The sequence below is a fragment of the Bactrocera tryoni genome, chromosome 1 (assembly GCF_016617805.1).
Source record: "Bactrocera tryoni isolate S06 chromosome 1, CSIRO_BtryS06_freeze2, whole genome shotgun sequence".
NCBI lineage: Eukaryota > Metazoa > Arthropoda > Insecta > Diptera > Tephritidae > Bactrocera > Bactrocera tryoni.
The window spans coordinates 59,948,000-59,975,512 of record NC_052499.1 but is presented as its reverse complement, the minus strand read 5'-3'; the positions used below and the strand labels follow the sequence as shown (position 1 = coordinate 59,975,512).

Genomic DNA, 27,513 nt, shown 5'->3' with positions numbered 1-27,513 from the left:
TCCATTTTGCTTGTACATAGCGGTTGCTTGTTCATCATTTGATACATGTCTAGTGTGTTATTAATGAAAATGCCTGAGTGGGCGAGGTTTATTACTTTTTATGTAATATAATATTGGAATTTTATTGCAAACCTCAAAGTAATAATTCAACAAGGCATTTGCTGGACCCTTTTCACATTTGGAACAAGGGAGAAAAGAGATATTTGGCTGTTTGTATAGGGTTTTTGATTGATTCATAGTTTCGTTCAAATGATTTGTTATTGGCTTCGTACGGTTTCAATATTCAGGGAAATATTCTATGTGATGATGACTTGTTCAATGTTTCAGATGTAATAAATATAATAATAACGTTTCTGAGATATACTATCTGATATACATATACATATATGTACTTTTAGGTTAGCATATTTATTTAATGGGTGCTATAAATTTGTTCTTGCATGGACGACTGCGAGGGCGTCGTAATGGTCTATTTTCAATGAGTATCTAATGGCGCTTAGCGATTCAAACTTCAAACAAATATCAAGCAAGAAGAAGCGTTAACTTCGGCTGCACCGAAGCTAATATACCATTTTCAGGTGCATTTCTTTTAGTAACTATGTGTTCATACGCTATACGCTATAGTTAACCGATCTGAACAATTTCTTCGGAGATTACATTGTTGCCTTACAAAATAATATATACCAAATTTCTTATACTTTATAGGGTCTCCGACGCTTCCTTCTGGGTGTTACAAACTTCGTGACAAACTTATTTATTTATATATTTATTTATAACAATTTATACAATAATAAATTGCAGCATAAATTAAAAAGAGACACTAGCTACTGGGCTTTCAGTCGTTCTTTTAGTTCTAAAATGTTAACTTTTAGCTCGGAAATATCGGAAAACAAAAATTGTAATTACATTAGATATATACTGTTATGCTTATAAATATCGGGTGATTTTTAAGAGCTTGATAACTTTTTTTAAAAAAAAAACGCATAAAATTTGCAAAATCTCATCGGTTCTTTATTTGAAACGTTAGATTGGTTCATGACATTTACTTTTTGAAGATAATTTCATTTAAATGTTGACCGCGGCTGCGTCTTAGGTGGTCCATTCGAAAGTCCAATTTTGGGCAACTTTTTCGAGCATTTCGGCCGGAATAGCCCGAATTTCTTCGGAAATGTTGTCTTCCAAAGCTGGAATAGTTGCTGGCTTATTTCTGTAGACTTTAGACTTGACGTAGCCCCACAAAAAATAGTCTAAAGGCGTTAAATCGCATGATCTTGGTGGCCAACTTACGGGTCCATTTCTTGAGATGAATTGTTCTCCGAAGTTTTCCTCAAAATGGCCATAGAATCGCGAGCTGTGTGGCATGTAGCGCCATCTTGTTGAAACCACATGAGTCAACATTTAAATGAAATTATCTTCAAAAAGTAAATGTCATGAACCAATCTAACGTTTCAAATAAAGAACCGATGAGATTTTGCAAATTTTATGCGTTTTTTTAAAAAAGTTATCAAGCTCTTAAAAATCACCCGATATACTCAGATATTTACTATTATTTTCTTGTGGTAAGTGCGATAAGTTGTTAATTAAAATAAATTTTGTAGTTAAAATTCCACTTTCTCAGAAACGAAGGACCTTCTACACTATCACGATTCCCACTCTTAAAGAGACAAGGCCGTTAGAAAAATCGCATAGTAATTGCAAAAGTCAAGTTAGATGTTTAATGAGATAAATTGACAACTATGCGAATTTAATTAGAAGCTGAAAAGCTAAGTGTTGTGAAGATGCCACTTTGCTGCAATATTAACAATAGTGACTGTTATTGGCGTCAATGTGTTATGAAGTGACGTTTAGCATCTCTAATTTACACTTCACGAGAAGGAAGCGAAGTATATTTACGAAAACAACAGATGTAAAAACAACAGATGCAACAACAACAATACAAACTAACTGTAACAACAAGTGAAAAGTCTAAAAGTGATCACAAGAGACAGAAGGGTCCGTTCGCAACGGCCGCGATAGTCACTTTTATTACGACGGCAATACTGCGGAAGCCTCATCGTTGTAGCCATAGCACAATATTTTACTGCTTGACTCTTTTTCACTTTTCACTTATTTTCCTGATTTGTTACACTCTCATTTGCCATGTCACGCTTTCGCTAATAACGCCGCACTTCAATCTGTTAGCTGTGAATAAAATTGGAAATTATTCCGGTGTCCACTGGTTGGCACATTTGAGGGGGACGCGCTGAAAGCAGACGGCGAAATTAGCATGACAAAATGCAAATACAGATGGGAGTGCGAGAAAAAAAATTTAAGTATTCGTTGCGATTTAGTGTGAAGTTCTTAAGAAGTGATATAACGGCAGACATTGCTAACTAAGTTAACTTGAGCTGAAAGTAAATACTAATTTAAGCTTCTCTGGTAGTCTGCGGAATTCCTGTCAAGTGGCATTCTTACAAATTTCGTTTGATTACGTTTGCATAAGCAAATTTAAATGAAGTTAGATTATCAAATGTCATGATATTTAGTTCGCGCATTTTAAATAATTTAGGTTCTTGGATATATGGCCACCGTGACCGTGTTCTAAGAAACCCAACTCATCTACTTAAGTTCTCACCTTTCAAACTGAGAGAACCTTATCGCACTACCGAGCTGAATGCTTGTTTCAAACAGAACGGCCGTTATGAGTTTGGTTAACCTCTAGATATTGCATAAGATATCATGCAATGATAATCCGCCGATTATTATCTAAGATTTCGAAGATTATGACTTGACTGAGTACAAGTTATATGATTTTACGTTTATTTGAATAACAGTATTTTGCTGCATGGTATTGAAGTGACTTGTTCAGATGTCTCAATTTAACTATAGTTATCGTTACTACGGAATGGATGGATGAACACTTGATAAGCCTTTGTAATGTAGCTTTGAATATGGAATTAGATTTACCAAGCTATTTTACCTGGTGGCTATGTAATGATAGTGTATACATACATATAATAATAACATTCTAAGTGAAAAGTGAATATTTTTAATCAATTAAATTTGGAAAAAGGAGCACATTTTGAGCGTACTAGTACTTTACTAAGCTGCTCAAGCAAGCCAAAATTTGTTGATAAATCATTCATATTTGTCTGACCAAACGTTAGTATGCTAAGTCAAGGTTTTATTTATTTATTTACTCTTTGGTTTGCATTCAACTTAATTAACGCAAACAAAATTTGTTCGAATTACCAACACAATAGAAAGGTAAAACAAGCATTAGTTAGAAACAAGCTAAGCGCTGAGCTCGTTTAATCCTTTCAACAAGAAGGATTGAAGAAAAATGTTTAAAAACAGATAATTGAAAGAACTGTTAACAGGTCAACAAGTTGCAGAAAACAACAAAACTGCATGCAAATATTATATGCGGAAATATATTATATACCGCCATAAAGCAATTGGTAACCACATGCTGTCACGCTGTCCTTGCAACTTCTTCAACGGCTTCATTGGTTGCAGTTGTTGTAGACGAGTAGACATTAGCAAAAGTAGAAAGAACCGACTTGTTGTTTTAGTAATCACTACTGCTATAGTTGTAGATGAATTCATGAGCCGGACTAGCATACCAAATTGATTGGTTGCAATTTTTTTAACCGACTATCCATTTCATTTTTGTGGACCATTTCTTCTCAATTGAGTAATGTGTTTTGTTACTTTTTATTTCTGCATGGATTCGTTACAATTACCACGGGCTAGGATTATGGATTTTCATGGACGTTCTTTTAAGTACAATTAACCATTCTTGCTTAAAGTTGACAATATTAAATGCTCGCAGCCTTTTGGCAAGAAGTTTAATTTTCACTCTATAAATACGGAAATATGGAAACGCATCAGCCAAATCTATGAATGACTTAAGACAGCGGATATAAATTTATTTTTGATTTGAAACTACGAGATCGTTTGATAAGTCCCTTAGTACTTCCGCTTACATAAGCTTTTGCAAAACTGTTAATAATATATATTGCATATTTTCAAGGTTTCATTATCAAAATATTGATCCAACTCCAACTTATATTTTGTGTTCGCGGGTCACTACTTCTTCTTCTTCTTAATTGGCGTAGACACCGCTTACGCGATTATAGCCGAGTTAACAACAGCGCGCCAGTCGTTTCTTCCTTTCGCTACGTGGCGCCAATTGGATATTCCAAGCGTAGCCAGGTCCTTCTCAGATCTTCCTCTTCCTCTGCTTCCCCCGGCGGGCACTGCATCGAATACTTTCAGAGCTGGAGTGTTTTCGTCCATCCGGACAACATGACCTAGCCAGCGTAGCCGCTGTCTTTTAATTCGCTGAACTATGACAATGTCGTCATATATCTCATACAGCTCATCGTTCCATCGAATGCGATATTCCATACCATTCGACCATAAATCTGGTTGATCTGGTGACTTAACTGTAAAGGACATTGATGAGGATGTTTTCAGGAGTTACGAAAAATATCAAAAATAATGAGAAGCACTGTTAGTTGTGACACCACATAAATCTTCTATTCATTACAACGTATACTTAAAGCGTTTCATTAGCATTTCCTTCAACACATTTCATCCACTCTGCTGGATATACTCATCTCATATTATATGTTTTTTTTGTAAAATGTTTCCGAAACTGAAATATCGCAAAAAAAACGTTCACCTAGAGTTAATTAAAGGCTGCATGGCAGAGTCAAACCAAACGACTTCATAATCTCATTTGAAATTATTTTATTGTTAGTTAAAACTCAGCAAAATACATTTGGGGTTCTTACAGTTAAATGAAATCGAAAAACTCATCCACTCTTAGACTCGAATATTTTAACTGCTACAACAACATAATTAACCTGTCTGTCTAAAATATCCGTTTATAATAGGTTGTCAAAAAAGTCGCTGAAAGCGCGTAGTTTTAGTTTTATTCGTCGCATCGGGTAATGCTATACCTTTTTGGAAAGCTCATTTCACGCGCTAACACGTGTTTGATTGATTTTCGTTTCTTTTAAGTCGTTCGTGAGTTATAGCGTCGCAAACATGGAGCAAAATAAAGAGAAAATACGGCATATTTTACAGTACTACTACGATAAAGGCAAAAATCCATCTCAAGCCACCAATAAAATGTGTGCAGTTTATGGACCCGATACAGTTTCCATTTCCACCGCACAACGATGGTTTCAACGTTTTCGTTCTGATGTAGAAGTGGTCGAAGATGCGCCACGCTCCGGAAGGCCTGTAGTCGAAAATTGCGATAAAATCGCTGAATTGGTCGAAAGAGACCGGCATAGTAGCAGCCGTAGCATCGGTCAAGAGCTGGGCATGGCCATCAAAAATTCATTTCAATTTCAATAAAAAAAAAATTCAATAAAAATACCGCAAGACTTTTTTGACAACCTATTATATAACATATTTACAACATAAACTAGAAAAAACGTTAACTCCGGCTATAAGAAAGTGCAAATGTGCAGAGTATTATAGCCTCGGCGCCTCCTAAAGGTGTGAAGTATTCCCTCCTAAAGATTTCTAAGTTTACTCATCTTAATTATGCTGTTGCATTTTTCCCACCAATATTTTGAAAAATTTTTCTCATTAAATATTCATAATGTACAAAAAATTGTTAGCAATAATGTGTCACATGCAATGCAATCACAATGACATGTCAATTTGCAACGCATTTTCTGAAATCAAGACACAACGAGAAGTCAAACTAAAATGCGCCAACAAAATATAAAATAACCAACAGCAATTTTAAGACCATTAACAATAATAATAAAATATCATTAATCACTTTTAATGTTGGTGAAAGTGGCACGCCGCACACTTCTCGTTCCATATGCACCGTTACTTACCTGCCTTACATTTTCTCTAACACTTGTTTCCCTGTCTTTCAACGGTATGACAGCAGAGGGTGACAAAAAGTTTAATTATGCTTTTCGCCAAATGTCGCAAGTCGATTCACTTCTGCATTTATGTGTGTGTGTTGGTGTATTCACAAGAGTGTTTGTGCTTCTTCCGTTTTGCGTTTTTGCGAGTGCACGGTTGAAGTCATTGTCGGGCTACTTGAGTCTCAGCTTTCAACAGTGTACAACTTTCAAACATCCGTTTGCCGTCATGTGCATACACGTTTGACACTAAGCATGCCAGGTCAACTGGCAAAATTGCCGGTCGAGTTGCAAACGTTCAAGACTCGAGACTGAAGATGTTTGCTTCCGATGTTGCACTTGACTTTCCTCCTTCGCTATCGTTTCATATTTAATGCCCACTTAAGTGCTGATATGTTGCTATAGTGGCAATTATTTTTGTTGTTGTTGTTTTTATGAATATACAAAATATAAATATTTGAAACTTAACGCCCGCTCTACTCTCTTTTTGTCGTTTAAACAATTTGTGCCTAAGACGGGAAATGTGAAAATGATTAAGAAATCAAAGTAAGTAGCTAATGCGAACACTGGCTATCATAATATATAACATTAAAATAAAAGACGTTGTGTTTATTTTAAGTAAGTTTTTTTATCAGTTAATATAATTGCACGTTCACCTTCTTTACAATAGGTACCCACCATTTTTTTAAATAAAAATTGGATACTATTTTTCTTTGCCCAATGAATAATATTCACTATTTTTTCGCAATTTAACAACAAAGTTTTTTACCTAAGAGATGTGAGATAAATGTAACGAGGGAAAATCAGAAAAATTGTATAAAATATTTGCAACGCTAAGGCCTATAAATTAGAGGCTTCAATTGGCTTTTTACATATATATAAATAGAAGCATATAAATATATGTAAGTCGGCTGTATCATCTTTTACCATTCACAGTTAAACAATTATCACACCTTTAGTTGTTGTTTGTCTTATAGCAGCAAAAACAAAAAAATTAAAATATTTGAAAAAAGCCATCGAGTACAATGCTTTTTCTGCTGAAAAATTCGGGTAATATCCGGTTATTATGAGAAAGTAAATAATACTTGCATTAAGATTTAAAATTGTTTCTTGTTATTGAAGTAGTTATTTCTATGGTTAGAAACTATAGGAACAAATAACTTCTAATCTCACAAACGCACTTTCTAGTAGTCGCACGGCGCACACTGAAGCATTAAATTAAAACAAAGCTTTACTTAAAGCAACAATTATCGATTATGTAAGTATATTCCAATGTATATAGATGTGTAAGTATTGCTTGGCATGACTGCTTACCCTTTGGCTTACCACAAAGTATGCTTCTAAATAGTTGGCATAGTTGTTTTGAGTATAACGGACACATGTTTATAAAAATATGCACACATACTGGCTTTCTGAAACATTTCTGCTTTCACATTTATTTGCTAACACGCACTCACACCCAATATGCCTTTTGTTTTTGATTTTGCTTGTTTGTAGCACTTTTCAACATTTCAATCTAAACACCGTCACCCCTATGACTTTCACCTTTCCACTTCCTCATTTGCGTCTTTACCTCCACATCTGCCCTCAACTGTCGCATTTCCTTTCAGTTTCGAAAAACTTGTTCTGTTGTGTTGAAATGTTCTTTCATTCGGTGCACCCACTTTACTTGCATTCAAAATTTTCCATTTACAACACACTAAACCAGGAATAACACTACGTTTATTTCCGCTAAATATATTTACACTCAGAGAAATTATTGCTCAGTTACTGTTCTTCAGTTTTGAAGATTTAAGAGTAGAATTTGATCCACATCTACCAAAGGAGGTCGTATTTTATATATATTCGGGTAAGATAATTCGTTTGACTTTACATATCCCTTGTTTCTATGAGAAGCCTTTTTATACCCTGAACACTGTCACGAGATGACGAGCTGAATTGATTCAGCCATGATCTTCTTTTTGTATATACAGGAACTATTCCCTCAGTTTTGAAAATATTGCTCTGAAATTTTGCTCACACTATAAACCACTACTACATACGATCCGTCACGAATTCTTGAACGGAAAACTTTTTAATTAGACACAATTTCTTTCTTTTCCAGAACGGAGGACTTTAGTAAATAGCGGCCTCACAGTCTTCATTATTAGAAAATAGTTTTTTTCGGAGTGAATCTCTCAACGTACCAATTTGAAATCTGCAAGGGTAGCAGCGCAATTTTTCATGTACACGGAAAATTTAAATACTAAAGAGATATGCGTGCACATAACCGTGCACATACCTAGATATGTTTGTTAGTATTTACACATACATACATACTTCAACATAAAATATTCACTGCACTTTAAGCGCTCCATGTATACTATATGTTTCAGTATGCTCGATGCTTGTGAGAGCAAATAAAAAAAGCAGCGCAATTGCAATTGCAGTTGCAGTGGCAAAAACAAATACAACAATAATAGAAAAAGCAGCAAAGAAATTGCACAAACAAAAGGCAACAACCATATTAACAACAGCAAAGAACTTTCAAAACAAAAATAACAATTTTTGCTGTGTAGTTGGAATGAAAACAACAACAAAAAAAGAAAGCAACAGCAAAGGAAAAAGTAAAACAGCAAGATAAAAACAACAATGACAGCGTTAATAGAAAAAAGGTGGCAAGGGCCATATTGTCTGTGGGCGTACTGGTTTACTAAATAATTCCACCAGCTTTTAATGGGAGACTTAAACGCAAGTGCAGACTTTGACATGCATCCAATATGCACGCATTACTTATGCTACCATATACTATATACATAGATACATTTTTAAGAATTTTTTAATATTTAGAAAAATGTAATTCGAAAAATTCGGAATAATGTAGAAAATATCTGAGCATATTGCAGAGAGTAAATAGATTTTAAGATTATCAGCTTGATTTGGAATCATCAATTCATGAGGAATATCGTTTTAAACAGACGGAGGTTGGTTACCAGCAATTATGCGAATACCTTATTAAAGTGACATAGACACTTTCTTTCATGTTTTACTGTTACAATTATCAGATTAGAAATTTTAAATTAAAATTTTGAGTATTCTTGTTGATCTTAAGGATGTATTGATTTTGCGAGAATATGCAAAAAAATAATTAAAGTTTACTTGAAACATGACGATTATTATATTAAGTATAGTAGTCTTTATACAATTTAACATTATGGTGGAAAAATTTCACATCGACTTTCTAATAACCTACTAAATTGAAAAACACAAAACACATTATAAATAGTGCACGTGCGGGTGACATACATTACTCCAAGGTTTTGAGAATCTTTCGAGAACTTCTTCTGCAGTGACTACAATGTCATGACGAGTGTGCAGCAATGCCAATCTGTCTTGAAGCATGCCCGTCCTCAGCCACTTTATCATGCGGTGAAGTACTGAAAAAGAGCGTTCAGAACATGTATTCGCAGATTTTTGTTTTTTTTTTTCGTCAACTTTCAGTTCAGCCAGTTAGCCAGAAGAAATCCTTGATAGATTTTGTATTTCTTGTGTATTCCTCTGAGGAATTCTCCCTGCCACCTGGTACAACTAAATATTTAATTCAGCAAAACGTTTAAGATACAGCTAAATTGCTGGAATAGTATTCTATACAATACCATGACATAAAGACTTTAGAAAGAGTGATGACAGGATACTGTCTAAGTGGCTATTGTAGAGAATTTCAGAAGGTAGAACAAGAAGAAAAGAACATATATATAAGGTTTTGCATGCTACTTCTGGCCAAGAGTTTCTTGGCGAAGTATCAGAGGTCACACGAATAAAGCTTTTTGTACTGATGAACTTCATCAAGGGCACATAATCATTCCGAGATAACATAATGGTGTAGATTTTAATCCCGATTGTTCCACAATTGGACTCTTGAAAACCTAGGTGCATAGCCGGACAACCACTCTACCTACCCGCCTATGGGGACTCAAGTTCTACTGGACTCTGTTTACGTTTCTTTACTTTTTTAACGGGCATTTACCCTTGATATCTCTCGATAAATTCGATATTTCATTAAACAAGGGTATCAAGCGCCAGTTGTGAGTGAATACTTTAGTAATTGGTGTCCAAAGGTATATAAATTACTATGTCCGAGCTATTCAAAAAATGCTCTTGTCAAAGTGATTGCAAATTGATTAAAGCTTTATTAAATGGACTCTCTGTTAAGCGGACATATCCATTAATCATGCACATTGGACGGTCCCACAATTTTTTGGTGTTCATTAAGTACAATCTATTAACCGGTGAACTCTATTAACTGGACAGAAATGCTGGTAACCAGACATGGAGAGAGCAGCCTTAAATTCACTATTTTTTCAATGAAATTTATTTGTAACAACATATTCCAAACTAAACCTTAAGTATAACCCTTGAATGCTTACACCGACGAAAACGTTTTCGCCTTTATTAGTAAATAAAATTTTCACTGTATTGAATAGTTTATTATATGAATAATAGTATAAAATGTATACCACAACAACGCGTGGAGTAAAATATAATATAACGTACACGAAAACGATCTTATCTTTACCTTTCATAAAACCGATTTTTTCGAAGCGTTTGACAGGACACTAGAAATTCCAAGGATGAACCACTAATGCATATTATAATTAACTTTACTCATGGTTGAATAATAAAGTTTGAACCTCAAAAAAGCTGTAGATGTTTTCCGACAACATGAAGTCCTCAGATATTTGAAGCTTTTAAAATAATATGCAATGCTCAACGAGTTAACGTCACTACTTCATAATAAAATATCGGTAGTATTGGTATTACTCATACGCCCCGACGAATAGCACTTTAAAAACGTATGAATAAGTGAAGCCTATCTTATAGTAACGGAGTTTCGTGTTTTTTGCACTTAAAATAATTAATGAACACAAACAACAAACAAAACAATCACATATTATATATGTATAACGCGGAGAAATAAGAAATTCTTTGCAACAAATTAGACGTAAAAGTTACAAGAATGATTTCAGCAACGTAATGCGCCAGCAAGCGAAAAAAATAATTATGTATATTCTTGTGCAGCAACACGCACGAACGACAGCAACAACAAACGTAAAGACAATCACGTCTAAAGTGCACTGCCGATGTAACAAATGACGCTGTTAATGAGGCACTCACCTGTGCGCTTAAAGGAAATGAAATTGAAACAAAAGTTGATAGAAATAATGAAGAAAATATGAATAAGTAGCAAACGCGGTAAAGAAAGGAGTGTAAATAATAGACGGCTTGACAAAGTGACAAGGGAACAGACAGCAGGTAGGCATAGCAAGAAAAAACACGGAAGAGGACTTGCTGTCTGAATGAAGAACGGCTTGGTTGCGAAAAACACCAGAGAATGGAAAACTAATTTTTATAATACTGCCTTTGATAAGCAAGCGAAGCTGTGTTGAAATGCTGCGTGAACTGATGTGTGCATTATTGTTACTTTATGATGAGCGAAATATATAAAAGAAGTAACGTGGTTCTTTCATGGATTTACAAAGAGTTATTTTCCATCCTTTGAAGTAATTATTGCCCTAATGACTCACAACAGTAGTTCACATAAATCTGACTGTTTGATTAGTTATTGGAGCATGTGTGTGAATATAAATGAATCCAGTTTTTCTGAAATTGCTCGAGAAGTAATAACTATAAATAAAGTTATATTCCTATCATACAATCATGAATTCATATATTATTTTGTTGGGAATATTAGTCCGCAATCTGTTTTGAAGCTATACACCCATATAATAGCACTAATAAATGAAGTTATCATCATCACACTCAAAATAAAAAGTATAACAGCCTATGTAGTTGAAACATTAAAAAAGCGTAATAACATAAAACGCCGTTCTTACCTCTTTGGAATGATTTAGCTTTTTGCATAGAAAAAGAATAGTGTTAAAAATGCTTTGAGATAGCCTATAAAATACAAAGGCTTAAAAAGCCTCCTTTGTCACGGTGAAAATAGAAGAAATTTCTAAACAAAACAATATTGACATGAAAATGAGAAAATTCATTATCACAAAAAACACACTCAATCAGAAGTTGTTATCGCGCGCACATGCTGCTGCGTCATGCTTGCGCTAAACACAGGCTGCAGTCAACTCCCCACCAATACACACACATGGCTCAGATGAGAGCAAAAACTGTGGAAAAAAAAGTGTGAAGTCATTGTTCAAGTGCTTGTTGCAGGCTATGGACAAACAGCCGAGTGTACGAAAAAAATTGGCGCGTGACACATGCTTTGTTGGGACTTAAGCAAACAAAATCACAGGCAAAAAACCAGAAGCATTAGCATAGCAACAACAACAATCACATTTAACGCGAGATTAGCGCATCCCAGATATCCCAAGTGAGGGTTGGAAGCATTAAAAACCCTGTTTGCTTGATTCAATAATATTGAACCCATCAATCGCTGTTGTGGCATGAATAACAACAGAAATGCGCAAAAGCATTGGTTAACCATTTTGGCTGATGATGGTGCCCCTAATGTCAAATGTAATTGAACTCTGGCAGTTCTTGTGCTGATGTGGGGGCATAGAGTAAAAAAAAACAAGGGTGTAAAACATATCAGCTGCGACTATTACTGGTAAGGAATAGGAAAACCTATATGAAGTAAGTTAGGAGGTTTCAATTGATAAATAAAGATTTAATCTGTCGTCAGAACACTTTTTCAACGCAGTATTTTTAGTAGAGTCTTCTAAGGTAATACCAAATATTCTTAACTGATTATTGAGGACATTTACCATTTTACCTCTGTTGTCACACGGAAGATCTACATATTTTTTTAATATATTGAAATTTATTTATTTCTAAACTTTTTATGACCAGGAATAACTTCAAAAAGTAGTTACGAGGAAAACCATTTTTTAAACAAATTTACAAATGAGATAAAAGGAATCACATATTCTTTTTTAAACTTACCGAAACAGATATAAGTATTACCTAGAAAATCCTGCAAAAGAGAAAAAACATTAGTTAAGACAGGTTTATGTATAATACGGAAAAATCGTTTTTTTAAGGCCCTGTACCATAACATCTATTAAGTGATTATTATATAATGAAATTTTTTGCCTACTAACTTAAAAAACCAAACAACTTGATATATTGTCAATAGTACTCATTTGTAATAACCGTGTTCATAAACTTACAGAACAAAAAAAAAAACAAATCCCTTTCATTCAAAAAACATACTATAACAGTGACATATCTCCAACGCCTGATTTTATGCTACACTATTTCGCTTATCATATCTTTCTACGAAAAATTCCAACCACAAATTGTCTTTTGGGCTTTTTTATTTTCGATGCTTGTATTAATATGCATGGACATACAATATGTGCAAAATTATAATCTGACGTGCTTTGCCTTACTCAATAACAAGCAGCTAGTCGACTTGCATGTCTAAAAAACAAATTAATAAATATATTTATAATTGCCCTACTTATGTAATGGGTGTGACCTTCGTCATCATAATATTGCTTAGCCCTCGCTCAACTCATCCTTCGAAATTTTCTTACGACTTCTGTATTTCAATTTTGCCACTCATTGATTCCGCTTTTCGTTTATCATCGCCTATTAATTTAACACTCACACATATGTATGTATGTGAACATGTATACATATTGCCAGAAATTACCGCGAACTTTTGTACAACACATACATTAATTTGCATAAATGCGCTTTGACTTTTTTTTTCAAACGACGGCATGTCGCACGGTTTCATTTTCGTGTTTTTCCTTGAAGTTTTTCTCAATTAACCATAAAAGTTTTTTGCTACTTGGCGTTTTTACCCTCTTACTGTTAATTTTAGTTTTGTTTTGCAGCCACAAGGCTTTAATGAATTTTTTCACACTGCTTACAAACACTTCATTCCGCGAATTCTTTATTTAAGTTCCTTGTTGTTTTCTCATGTTCACTATGCAGGCCTGACCAAACTCGGGAGTTTTCTAAAATTATTAATTAGGTGGAATATATGTATGTGTATAGGTGTTCATATATCTGTTTAGTTACTTTAATGCATCGTAAGTCATAAAACTAATACGGTTTTGACAAATAAAACTTAATAGCAATGTTATTTAACAAAGGGTCTTGTAGAAAATACAAATTTCCTGAGTCTTATTTTATCGAACATGGTCGCTGAGGATCGCTTGCGATAGTCCATGGACTGATGATACCCAGACATGGCATAGCTCTTGCGAAGCCTAACTATCCAGTAGCAGAACACACAGCAGGAGGGAGCACAGATCCGAACACAGGACCAGAAGATAGCGGTTTCCTTTCCAGATCATCAGCTTTACATGTATCACCAGTGGTCCCGTTGTGGCCTGGCGCCGACTCTAGTATTATCATCAAATGACTCAATGCCATTAATTCCCTCATCAACCTGTAATGAAGGGTTAGTGAGCTCCAGGCTAGTATCGCCGCGCTGTCCAGAGTGGACAGTAATTTCTTTCAAGGAGTCTGCACTCCAGAAGAAGATAATGCAATACTTAAAAGTTTGCTTCAATATTTGCTTTGATTATTTCGTTGTGTGTATGTCATGTAGCATCGTCTTATTGAAACCAAAGGTCATCCTTATCGACATCTTCTAAATCAGTTACGACGATGACTTTAAACAAGGTTCTATAACGTTCCACATTGATTACACCATTATGACTGGCTTAATTTTTGAAGTAATATGGACCCATGATTCCCACTGCTCATTGAGCACACCAGAGAGTGGCTTTTTGAGAAAGTAAAGGGATCATCAACAATGGCTTCTTGAAGATAATCATCACTCAAAACAAGACAATTTTAATCATTTCTGTATCCATCCAACCAAAAGTGAGCTTACTCGCTGAGAAATGTTTTCTTGTGAAAACTGGGTTAAGTGGCCATATCGTTGTAGGTCCGATTTGTAAACATTGTTCCGGAGTTTGAAGTAAAAGCTAAACAGTACCAACAACAAATGTTTAAAATCGGTCTATCGCTTTCGATAAAAATATAATAAATAACAAAGTGAAATTTTGAAATTTTATTTATTCTTTGGCTTGAGTTAAATTGTTATAGGCATGTTCATTGGTTTTTACAAACTACATCAGCAAAAATTCTAACATTTCTGAATACCCATCAGATATATGTATGTGTGTCTCCCTGTAGCATACGAAAATATCACGTTTGAGCATCTCCGTAACTAAATTCATGCATGTGTTTTATTTTTTTTTTACAGAATTTGTAAGTGATTTGCTTCGATGGCGTACAAATCGTATGTAAAATTGTATTTTTGCCATTTTTGCTCTGACTTTAAAGCTCTTTCCAATTGACTTTTGCATAGTTGTGTTATTCTTTTCGACTAACCTCTATCTACGAAATTTGCGATATGAGTGCTTTTGTTATTGTATAAACATGGTTTTCATGCTACCAGGTCGAAGTCAGTAAAAGAGGTCGATAAGGCTTTTGTTGAAAGTATTTTCTAATTCAATTTGAAAGTTTTGTAGGAAAATATTTTTCTCTATCTTCAAACTCGGTGTTTCAATTAAATTTTATATTCTTTGGTATTAATATAAGGCAAAAGCTCTAATTTATATATTTGCGCAGTGAATTTACTCTGCTGATTTCACCTTTAGCTTTCTTAGTTGGTTATTTTTGTTTCGTTAAACATAGTTTCAACTGGATTAGTTGCAAAATATTCAAACTTGGGAATGGGCTTTTGATATTTCATTAAGTTGATAGTTTGTTTGGTTGAAAAAAGGAAAACGTTAGCTTAGGTTGCACTGTAGAAAAGTTATTTACAATATTAAAACTCACCCCTAATTTAGTGAACACATTTTGTGAAATGAAGAAGCTTTTCATACATAAACTTTGTTCTGATCGGTTTTATATGGCAGCAATAATACTTCGATATCGGTAGTTCAGATAAATGAACAGTTTCCTAAGGAGAAAAGGTGAAAAATTCCAGATCGATGTCTCAAACACTAAGGGTCACCTATTTATAAAAAATTCGGCTCAGCTCGTCATTCTTGTCATTTCAATACTAACATACTATATGCGTATATTTTATAGGGTCTTCGATGTTTGCTTCAAGATGTTCGAAACAAACTTAATATACCCTGAGCAGCACATATAAAACAGAAAAAAAGGTTTTCAATATTTGGAAATTCAGTACTTAATGTTAAGGGTGGCGAAACATTCGCTTTCCATTTTTTTATATTATTTGGCTCTATATTCCGATTATTCATCAGTCATTTGGGCGTTATTCTTTCCTAATCCGATTTTTTGCTTTCGATTACATAAAATATAAGCAACGTGCTTATATGGGATATCATAAAATCAATGTTTCAAAACAAATGCACAACCATGAGTTGCTACTCAGACACCCTTTTTAAAATTTTTGGATCCTTGTGACTTTTTTGCAATTGGTGTAGAATATTTACAGTGATTATCATGTTTATTATTGGTTTTATTGGTTGATTTTCACCAAAATTTCGGCCTTAAATTGTTTAAAAAATATACTTATTGGTAAAAAAAAATCTTCGATTACTTATAATTTAAGAAGCCCATGTTAGCATTTGAGACTAATCGGTTTAGCTGGTTCGAGTAATGTTGGTCACCGACTTTGAAACAATATGAAATTTTCTGTGTGTAGTTCCTTATTTGCGTCCACGCCTGATACGCGTCGCAATCCTTTAATGGTGCCGCTACTGCTTTCGATACAATTTTCAAAATGCCAACATGATAAAAAGACTTTATTTGGCAACTTCAGCTATATGTGCTAGCGTATATTAGTTTATTCTTGTCTTTGCGTCCTGCTGCTTACCCTGCTTTCACCAACACACACATAACTTCATGTACATATTTATTGTAAATGGTTTTAACATTCCGCCCGCTAAAACGGCTCTTTCGACACTCTGGTTGGTATTACTTCATTACGGCCAATGCCATTGATAAAGAAGTTAAGGCACGCACAAACAACTGCGACACACTCCGTCTGTACCCAAACTATTGCCTAACAGCCGTGGTCCACGAAAATAGTTGGGCTGGGTACAGAGGGAGATTTCTTGTTAAGTATTCACACGCAACCTTCGAAACAAAAAAGGAACAAGAAGTAGCGCATAGCGCCTAGCAGATTAGATTTTTGGCTGTCTGCATGCGATTCGCAGGGCAAGCAGATGAGAATAGGCCACAGTCGTCCGTTCAGTTCAGTAAGAAATCTAGCCAAAAGCTGAATTGCTTTATTGCCACTGTTAGAATATGATGTCTGCTTAAGGCTTGTCACTTTTAGGCGCAATCCATTGCGGTCATGGGCGTGCCTGTTCGCTGCGAAAGAGCCTTCGTGTGCCACGGCGTGCGTGAGTTGACTTAATATTTTATGAAATGCTACAAGACACGCCAGCATATTGGATATGTATGTATATGTATTACATGCAGCAAAAAATGCGAATGTGTTAGTAAAAAAACTAAAAGGAACGCATACTTTAGTTAGTAACTTAGTAGAGGAAAAATTTGAGAAAAATCTATATTCGAAGTTCCATAAAGAATACAAAGATTTTGCCTACTTATGTACTGCTTCCTTTAAATAGTTAATTCAAAGTTACCAAAAGGAACATTTACAGTTCTCCGAAATTTGTAGACGAGATATATACGTTAGCGAAGGATCTATAGCTTCTGCTACAATTAAAAGTTAGGCATCAGTTTCAAAATATAAGGCCCAAACTTTGACCATAAAGTCGTTGACTTAAATGGCAAAGTCAACGTTTGCAGGCCGACTGGTTTAGACGGGTGAAAGTACAAATAACTTAGAGTGAAGACCAAATGTCACGTCGTTCATCTCTTGTCATCCGGTCACGATCTATCCACCTTTTTGGGCGTTTCGTTACACGAGAAACTCGCATGTTCTTTTGCATTTATTTTATAGCTTTATATATTTTCTTTCTTCATCTCCCCCTTTTGTCAATCTTCCTAAATTTGCGTGAATGAAGTGACAAACGCAATACGTTTAGAAGACACTCCGCTACTCTTGCTTACAATACGTTACGTATACACCATGACAAACCATTTCAGGCGAATAGGCTGTCATATGTTGACCGTCAGCAATATGTATGATCGAATAAATCAAGGCGATTGCAAATTAAGCGTACATCACAAGCTGAACGCAGCTCTTATACATCGTGTGATGCTCGCAGACACTGCGTAAACTGCCAAGAGTGGGGTGTGCGTAGCTTTAATGGAGGAGGAACTAAGAGGAATGCTGCTACATTCGTATATTTATCCTTGTCGATTTTATTTCGCATCAAATGTATTCATTATCTCCTCCACGAGTTTGCACGTTTATGAACCCAGACTAAAATTAACTGCGTCCATGCCATCTGCTGTATACATACATATGTACATTTGTTGCTTGGTTTACTAAATCATATAAAATATGAGTTCAAAGAGCTGAGAGGCGACTAAGGATGTTGTTTGCTTACATACAAAAAAATAAAGTTGATTCCCGCTTGTCTGGCTGAAAAGCATCTGTTTTCTAAAATAAATGCAAAGACAGCAAAATGTAAGCGCTAGTAGATGCGAGTGTGTATGGTATATTGAAGGTTAAATTTTACTTCTGCAAATGAAAATATCGCGAACAAATTTTTAATTTCATAAAAACCGAGCAAATATTTGGAGATTTTTTATAATGGCGAATTTCATAACAAAATTGCATGCAACGGTTCGTTAAACCTAAATAATCAATATTTTTTAATGATATTATATTAACAAATTCTCCCAGTATAAAGTATCGAATAAACACTTTTATAAAAAAGATATAGCATAACCGAAAAGTGGTAGACTTTTAAACCTTTTAAGTAAAATTATTTTAATCAAGAGAATATTAACTTCTTCAAATAAAATTTTTTCGATGTAATTCAATAAAAATAAGTAAGGAAAGTCTGAGTTCGGGTGTAACCTAACACTTCCAAGTCTTACAACTGGCTAGGATCAGGGAGATACCTTCAGGTACATACGATTTTTTAGTTTTATTATTATAATTATGGAAGTAGAATATATAAAAAATTATAATTTAGTATAAAAATAATTAGCAAAAATAGTAATGCGTATAAATGCTTATTTTAGTGAACTGCAAGAAAACTACAACATATTTTTTAAAGCTTTTACCAAAGTATTTCTTTAATAGGAATTATGCGTTAGACAATTCGGTTTAATGAACTAATGGATTAAATTCCTTTCCCAAATTTTATAATAAAAATATTTTAATTAAAAATTATTTTTAACATAAATAGTTTTAATAGAAAGATATCCTAACAAAATGCGTTTGCCAGCTGAATTTATGTTTTTGAGTGAAGATTTAGAATTTTTTTCAAAATTTTCTTATTAAATATTTTTAATTTTAAGTAAAGGTTAATCACAAAATTTAGTAATGGGTGACAAATTAAAATCTTTAATACACTTGAGCGCATTTTAGTATTTTTGAACTTATTTCAGTATATATTGGGTCACCCTAATATAAGCAATATACCCATAGAAAAGCATATTGGATATAATAACGCTCATTCTTGTGTATACTGAGTAGCAAGCGTTACATAGCACTAAAATCTGAAACTGATTTTTTTAATTTTCATATTTTCCTTTTCCAACTTATTCTTTCCCTGTGCATACGTGGGCCCCAACGTCCCAATCGATGTCTGTGTTTTTATTAAACATTTTCCGGTGCATTAAGTCGTGTGCACGAAGCAATAACCTTTCTTAGCATCTGCACTGCCAAGACAACAATAATGAAATGAAATAGATGAACAAGCTTGCTACACAAATCTACATAACTATATACTTATGTACAAAGCATAGTGCTTGTATAACTAAAGTTTCTTCATATACGCAGATTTTCGTTGCTCAATTATGCCCACTTTTAGCTCTTCGGGTGACACACACAAATCAGTTAAAGCTGCAAGTTTACCTTTAGTACATGTATGTGTTTTGGGGTCATCAGTACAAGGTCAGCAGATGTCACAGCATTTAAGTGGAGGCTAGTTCGGGCATTAGCGAAAGTCCGCTTATCATTCTGCGTCGTTTAACCTCATAACCATAATGTCCTATAAAGAGCCCTTCACTCGCTCTTTGCAAAATTTTCGTTGCTTCTGTGGAGCCCTTTTTCAAATGAAAATCTCTTGGCGAAATCTTTGAATATAATGGGCGAAGTTTTTGATGTGGTTTCCCCCATTCTCTTGTGAACTTCTTTGCTTCTTTGTGTTTTGGGTTCAACGTTGGTAGGCATAAATTTATATTTATGCAGGGCGTCAGTTCGGAGTTTAAAGTTAATGAAGATTTGATTAAAATTAATTGACTAACCTTCTCAAGTATTCCACTCAAAACCACCGAGTCTAAAAACTTAAACAAGATGTGGAATAAACCAAACAACAAGTGGCAGCGCAGACAATGGCTGAAGTGAGAAATTTGGAAACTTTCAAAGTATGAAATACTTACATAAATAATTAATTAGAATGCACAACATTGCAGGTGAACTAAAGTTGTACGGCCAAAGCGTACACTGTGGAAGAGATTATGGCAGGCAAATATCAAAATAACAAACATTTTTTGGAACACAATTGCACGAGCTTTGGTCAAAAAGTGGTTGAAAAAGTTCGTGGATGGGCATAGTGCTTTTAGAATATGCTCTCTTTTGACCAAATATCCACAAGCATTTCATGCCCTCAAATACTGGAAATATGGACTTTGGAATCTATATTTGACTTTTAACAGAAAATATTTGTACCGTATTTAATATAAAATATTACGACAGGGATAATTGATAATATGAGTGAAAAGCGTTAGATTAAATAGAGCACAGCACAGCTTCTTAAGGATTATATGATATTCTGATAGTGGTATCCTTAGTTGGTTGAGGATGCGATGCTAAGTAACATTCGCTGAGATGTTTTATGCTATATCATCTTAACATAAATTTTCGTCACACTTTGTTGCTGCTATTCGATTTAACTTTTTGTATACCGAGATCTCTTTATGGGGATATTACTTCATTTACTAACACCAACTTCTATATTTGTTCTCTTGTTGCATAGTCATTGTCACTGTGCTAGTATTTCTGTCTGAATTTTTCGCACAGCAATTTACACATGCTTTCATAACTTCCTTATTTGTTTTAGTTTGGCCTCCGGGGCGTCGAATAACTTCTGTTTGACAAATGTAATTATTTTGCGCTTGTTTGAAGAATTTTCGTACAGGGAGTTCACACTTTCCGTTATTACCATGCTTTACAGCTGCTGGACAACAACAAAAATTAACACAATAAACGCAATCACAATGGCTCGCCAACAATATAGGCCTTTTGTTAGCGCAAGTATTGTATAAATCCGCTTTCCCATTGAAGTTATCAAAAGGCATTAAACGCATTAGCCGCTTAAGACATCTTCCGCTACTCTCCATTTTAGTTTGAAACATGCAATACTGTTGTGAAAATTGAGAAGAAAAGTATCCTACAGACCCCGATTTTCAACAACTTAACACTACCAAAACTATTTTTGCAAGATATTTGCATGCATTTTTCGCATTGTCCCCAAGTTCACCTAACTTTTCGTTCTAGTGCCTTATAATTTTTTGCTGTTGTATATAATTTTTTTTCACACTTAAATGCCCTCACAAATACTTTGTCATCGGTTTCTTTTCACGATATACATATACTTACATATTATTTGTATGTATAGTATATTCATATGTGTATATATCAGCCGTGGGATAACAGATCTCACTAACATAACCACGAACGTGGAAAGTGCACACATATGTATACACGCACACTAGGCAAAAGACCTCATTTTCAATCTTCCGCTGACATTATTTTATCTTTCATTGCTTTCGGCTAACGCTGCGCTGCTCTTATTGCTGCTGCTGTTGTTGCTTTTGATGAATCACTGTAGAGGAAGCATTTAACAATTCTTCAAGTGCCCTTGCTCCATTGCTATGGGGAGCGATAAAAAACGAATGCACAAAAATGTTGGAAAGTAAGTGCCGAAGCGTTTGCTCCCAAAGGGTCTTTAATGCATCGCCAAGCAGCAAACTATTTACTTTTATTCCAGTTTGGCTTTCCCCATTGACAGACTTTTACTGATCTCAATCTAAGCGATGATTTTCAAGACAATTTTCTGTCAAAGCAAAAATTGTTGCAAAATTGTGCAGAAAATATTAGTCTTTACCCGCATACATACATCAGATTTATTAATGCGCGATTGTACCCAAAATTAAATATGGAATATGTTACTTGGCTAATAGGTTGAGAAAATTGAGCATGCCTTTTTGATATTGTAACTTTTGGAGTTAAGTAAGCATGAGTACTCGGAATTCTTTGTAAAAATAGATTATGATAGACCATCTTCTTTCAAGTAACTTTTATTTACTCATATTCTAAATGAGCCGATTCCTCTCCCGTATAAAATACTGGCATGGCATACCTTAATAAAACACAGCAACTGAGAGCACTTAGGACTCCTCCATTTATATTGTTGAAAGGCTAACCTTGTTGAGAGTAAAGAGCTCAAACAAATTTCTTCTAATTTTTTTTCGTTCACGCAATAGACCTCGCTAAGGTGCTGTAAGGTCAAGCTATTCCATGTAAGACTTTACTAAGTTCTCTATATACAAATAAATGTTACATATAATACTACGGGATCTAGAAGCACTACGCCTAGCCTATTCAACTTATTACCACCAGAGTACTGAGTTTCATTACTCCGCACAGTAGTCATATCGATTTCGAAAAAAAAATTCGCCGCGTTCTTGCTGATATTTGGCTGCAATTGAACAAAAAGTAGTCATCTCAATGGAAAGTTATTCGACAAGTCAAGACAGTCCTCTTTACGAAGTCATTTGGAAACATAAGGATAAGCCCTTATTTTTATAATAAAGCAAAATTCTTGGCCTTAACTTTAAATTGTAATTTATTTACTATTTTATAGTTAGACCTAAAACTATACATAAGTCTGTACGATAAGTGCAACAATTAATCTTTATTCTATTTTCATTACTAAACTTTTTTATTTTCGTTTTCCTGCCACTTTTTTCTAGCATTTTATATTGCCAATTATTTTCCTCATTATATGTACACACCAAACACACAACTAGTTGCACGCCCGAGCTGGGGAATAGGAAGGAAAGGAAAGAAAACTATTGCCTTGGCCAAGTGGTACAAGTGTTGCTGCCGGGGATGTGCTGGTGGCATTGGCAATATCTGCGCCTTTCATGTGAGTCCTTAAACTTAAAACATTGGCTGAAAGTGAGCAATGAGCTTTAAGGGTCATTGTAGGGAACTTGAAGAGAAACTACGTACCACAAACAATGCTAGCAGCAACACATGCAATAATATCACCATTATTGTCGATAGTAAACCACTACAATAACAAAGAACTAAACTTTAATTATTCTATTAGTATTAGTTAGTGTTGTATCTCGCCAGCTCTTGACAGTAAAAAATTTTAGTAAGTACTAATGTGAGCTTAAAACAACCGAGCTCCCGCTCAGTCGTGCTGCTCTGGCACGTACTCCCGCTTGGCGAGCTCATTGTGCTGTTCAAACACGGCTCGTTAAATATGTGCGCATAAAGCGTCGTTTTTGTTACCTTTGTATTGGATTAGTTCGCTTTCGCAGTTGGGATACGGTTTTATCTAAAATAATCTTTAGCACAAAAGGAATGAAGATCTTGTACTTATCAAAGACATAACAAAGCCCGGCTATTAATTCTTGCCGCAATCATATTGTCTTAATTTCTTGTCATTGCATTTTATGACTTTTGACAATGTTTCCTTCCTTCACAGAAAGCGCTTCGCAGGCTCGAAATTAATTAACAGCCTGTGGTGTAATAAATTGAACACAACTTGAAGATAGGTTGTTGAAAGTCTTTTAACAGATAGATTATGAAAGCGGAAAGCGAGAATATTCTCCTACTCCTATGGTATATAGCTGCCGGTCTATCAGAATCAAGTTTTTGAATGAGATTTTTGTTTGCAAATACTAGAATATATCGCTCATAAAATTTGGCATCGTTTTATGCTTAAAGCACTAGTGCAATCCTTTAACAAATTGCTCAGATCTGATCACTATTGCATATAGCTGCCAAACTGTAATTCTAAAGAGTATTAAACAATTTATCATGAAGCGATGAACTATAGTAAAAAGTCCATATATAGTATATTCTGGTAAAACGCAGAAAAATATAATCGACTCATGAAAATACTAAGGGTTGGAACACATACGTTCCTATAGATCAGTATTTACAACTCTCTGCCCTGAAATCAAAAACACGCGTAGTTGTGCCGCTTTTAAATACAAATTAAGAACGATACGAACTTACAAACACACGCACACGTTCATTGAATATCCCGTTTGGCAGTGATTGACCACAAATCGATAGTTAATACAGTTAATTGTTCTGACATGACAGCATAGCACAGACACGAACGCCATATAAACTCACCTGCCAACAGACAATACCGACGTTCTTACTTACGAATCACAAGGAGAGGCCATGGCATTTTCTCCGTATGTGTTTTGCTTTTATAGCAATGGAAGTGGTGCAAGCTGTGTAGGCGATGCTGTAATACACATATATATGTGGGTGTGTGCCCTGTCGGTTGGGTCTGTAGTATTTATGGGGAGCTCTATGACAGTATTACAGCTTAATGTGAAAGATTCTCTTTCAACGGCAGTTTCCATTTGTGTCATATGGGCCTTCAATCGTTGTACTTAAACTAAAACACTATCTGTTGCTTCTCATTCGCATCGACTTGGCAACGCTTGTACTGTTGCTAACGACGGTTTAATGCCTCTCTGTATAAACTGTAACGATTTTTTGATTGCTTTGATCATGTAAAGTTGAGTAAAGCTTGAATTATAATATAATATCATATATATTTTTCGTTGAAAGTCACATTGGAAGTCTTACCTATTGTAGTTGGCGACCGTTAATAAATTTTTATGAACATTATTTCAATTCAGCGTTTTAATTGTGAATTTTTTCAAGAACTTCTCTAGGACGGGTTTTCATAAAATATATTATAAGAGGGGTAAATTATCAGGAATAAACATCCATGGGCAAAAATTTTAGTTTTTCATACCAACTGAGAGCGTAAAAACTGGTTATGGTTTTTACTTGAAGAAACTAGTCTAATTTAATGCAATTGTGAAAGATCACTTTGATACTCCTTCATCCCTTAATACATACCGATGTAAGTGTATAGTTACTTTCCAAAAAAATAAACTTTGCGGATAAAACCGGGTCTGTATTTTTCCTATGAAATGATAGCAAAACCAAATATTTATTTTTACCCTTCAGATTGAAAATTTTTTCCGTGCCTTACCTATGTGCCTATATTTGGATATAAGTGTATTAGTTTACATAAGCGAATCTAGACATGGATTATATGTGGGCTAAAAGTAGGAAAAATACGCCCTCCAATCAGACGACGCCCTTTAGCCTCGATCCACATTAAACAAGTGCTAACATGTTGATATACATATGTATTTATCTATATAGCTATAAGTTTACATATAGAAACAAATATAACAGTACTTTACAATACTTGTGATATCAATGAACTTTATATCTTAAAAGTCGTCACTGACTTAGTTTAAAAGATATTATTAATAAAATCAATAACATACAAGTATATACTACCTATAATAAATATATTTAAACCCAAAACAGTATTTTTTTATGCTTAAATTTTTTTTTTTTTTAATATTTGCAAAAATGATGTCCACTTTTTCAAAATATATTTCTATGATGATAAAGCTCGCTGTGTTCTATTTCAGTTAATGCAACAGACGTTTTGTGCCATTGGTAATTTCTAAAGCCGAGTAAAACTAGCACATTTATGACTCGCGTGATATACATACGTGTCACTGCTTGCAATAAGTAAAGTCAAACGTTATGTAAAAATTCATTGCATCAGTGCATTCCGACGGTGGCTCATGTGCTCAGAACGATAACGCAGTCATGCATGCAGAATAGATTTGCTTTTAAACTTCTAGTTTCTACGTCAATGGTCATCATTTGTGTGTGAAATATTTATTATGTACACTGTACATAGGGATTCAGACAGCCTTCTTTATATATGATGACTTTAGTAGCGAAATTAAGGGTTAAGTGTGTTATGAGGGACTGTTAGTTTATTTGCTGTACCTTGAGTTTTAACAGAAAAACAAGTAAATATAAAACCTCTAATTATCGATAAACTGCACGAATTCCAAACACGATTAGTTACGACAAGGCAATGCTTAATTATATAAGCTCTTTAAAGGTTTATGAAGAAATCTAGTATGGGAGTGTGAAATGATATATTATTTTAAATCTAATAATTTTTTGATCACTGAAACGTTTTGGAATTCAATACCTTCTTTGCCTACCTTGATTTGCTATTTCTCTTTTTCGCATTACTGTCTTGTCAGTTATTCATTAGAATATAAAAAAATAATGCACAAATGTATTAAAGTGGTTTAAACTCTTACTAAATTTAAATACTTTTATGCCAGCACACTGCATTTACTTATACCAGCTGCTGGTTCGGCGCGAATATCTTAATAAATCCAAATATACATATATTTCATCTTTCTGGGTTTATTTAAAGATTTTTCCTGCATGCGAAAATAATGGGCTCTAAAGCTCATATCTTTATTATCTTTGCATACTACTCTCCTAAAGAAATAAGTTCTTAATGAAAATGACGGCATGTAATATTTCAGCGAACTCTCGTCTCGAGGTACGAGTTTTTAGCGACATTATTTGCTAGCGAGGTAAAATTCCATTTTCCAATATAGCAAAGCTGCAGGTATAACTCGGATGTGTATAAATCTTTTGGAGCTCGTTTCCAAGATCATTCTCTCGGCGTCTAATCTAACGAATGTTAGATAGTTTGAGAGCATATTTTTTATTGTCTTCGCACATTATACGATAATTCAACCGGTCAAGTGTTTCTTTCAAATGTAACGCCTAGGATTATATTGGTGCATCTGAATAGCACTTCGACATTGAAGTAACAGCAAGTGGTGCTTGGCTATTTAATATGTTCTATCATTAATAAAACAATTCTTAAAGATGTAAGTCTATTACCATATGTGTGCTCAGGGCTTATCAGTTTTTATGATCTTTCCGATTCTGAATAGTAGTTGTTCGATTTCTATGACAACGTTGAAAGTTTTTCTATGTGCTAAATTTTTTTATAACAAAAATCGTTCGAAAAGAAAGCACAATTACACCAACAATCATTTTTGGTTCGAGTTCATGCTACTCTTTGGAGGTTATGAAAAAACACACGTAATAATTCATTTAATCAGATCGATAATATATGTATATAGGGATAGCAGAAAAGTACTCAAACAGTTGCTCTTCATATATTTTCTTCAATTCAATTATGACATTGCATAAAAAAGAGGTCAGTGAAACGAAGGCCGTCTATAAAAGGAAATCAATTCAAAGAGTAAGCTGTGAACAGGTCAACGGTTAGTTACCGTAGAGTCACGAAGCTAAATGCTTGAATTGTTAAGTGACTTAGTTACTCGCCTTCTACCTTACTGCGGGAAACAGTTTTAACTTCAACAGAGAGCCCGTCAAAGAGCGGCACACTTATTATAA

General features: G+C 34.5%; 1 long non-coding RNA gene across 1 annotated transcript in view; it reads right to left on the bottom strand.

The window, feature by feature from the left end:
* LOC120782549 overlaps window positions 1-27,513 on the bottom strand; it is a 109,238-nt gene that overhangs the window by 42,927 nt on the left and 38,798 nt on the right. Inside the window, exon 3 of the long non-coding RNA XR_005706266.1 lies at window positions 12,825-12,855. This is a non-coding gene — a long non-coding RNA (uncharacterized LOC120782549). The remainder of the gene's footprint in view (window positions 1-12,824; window positions 12,856-27,513) is intronic.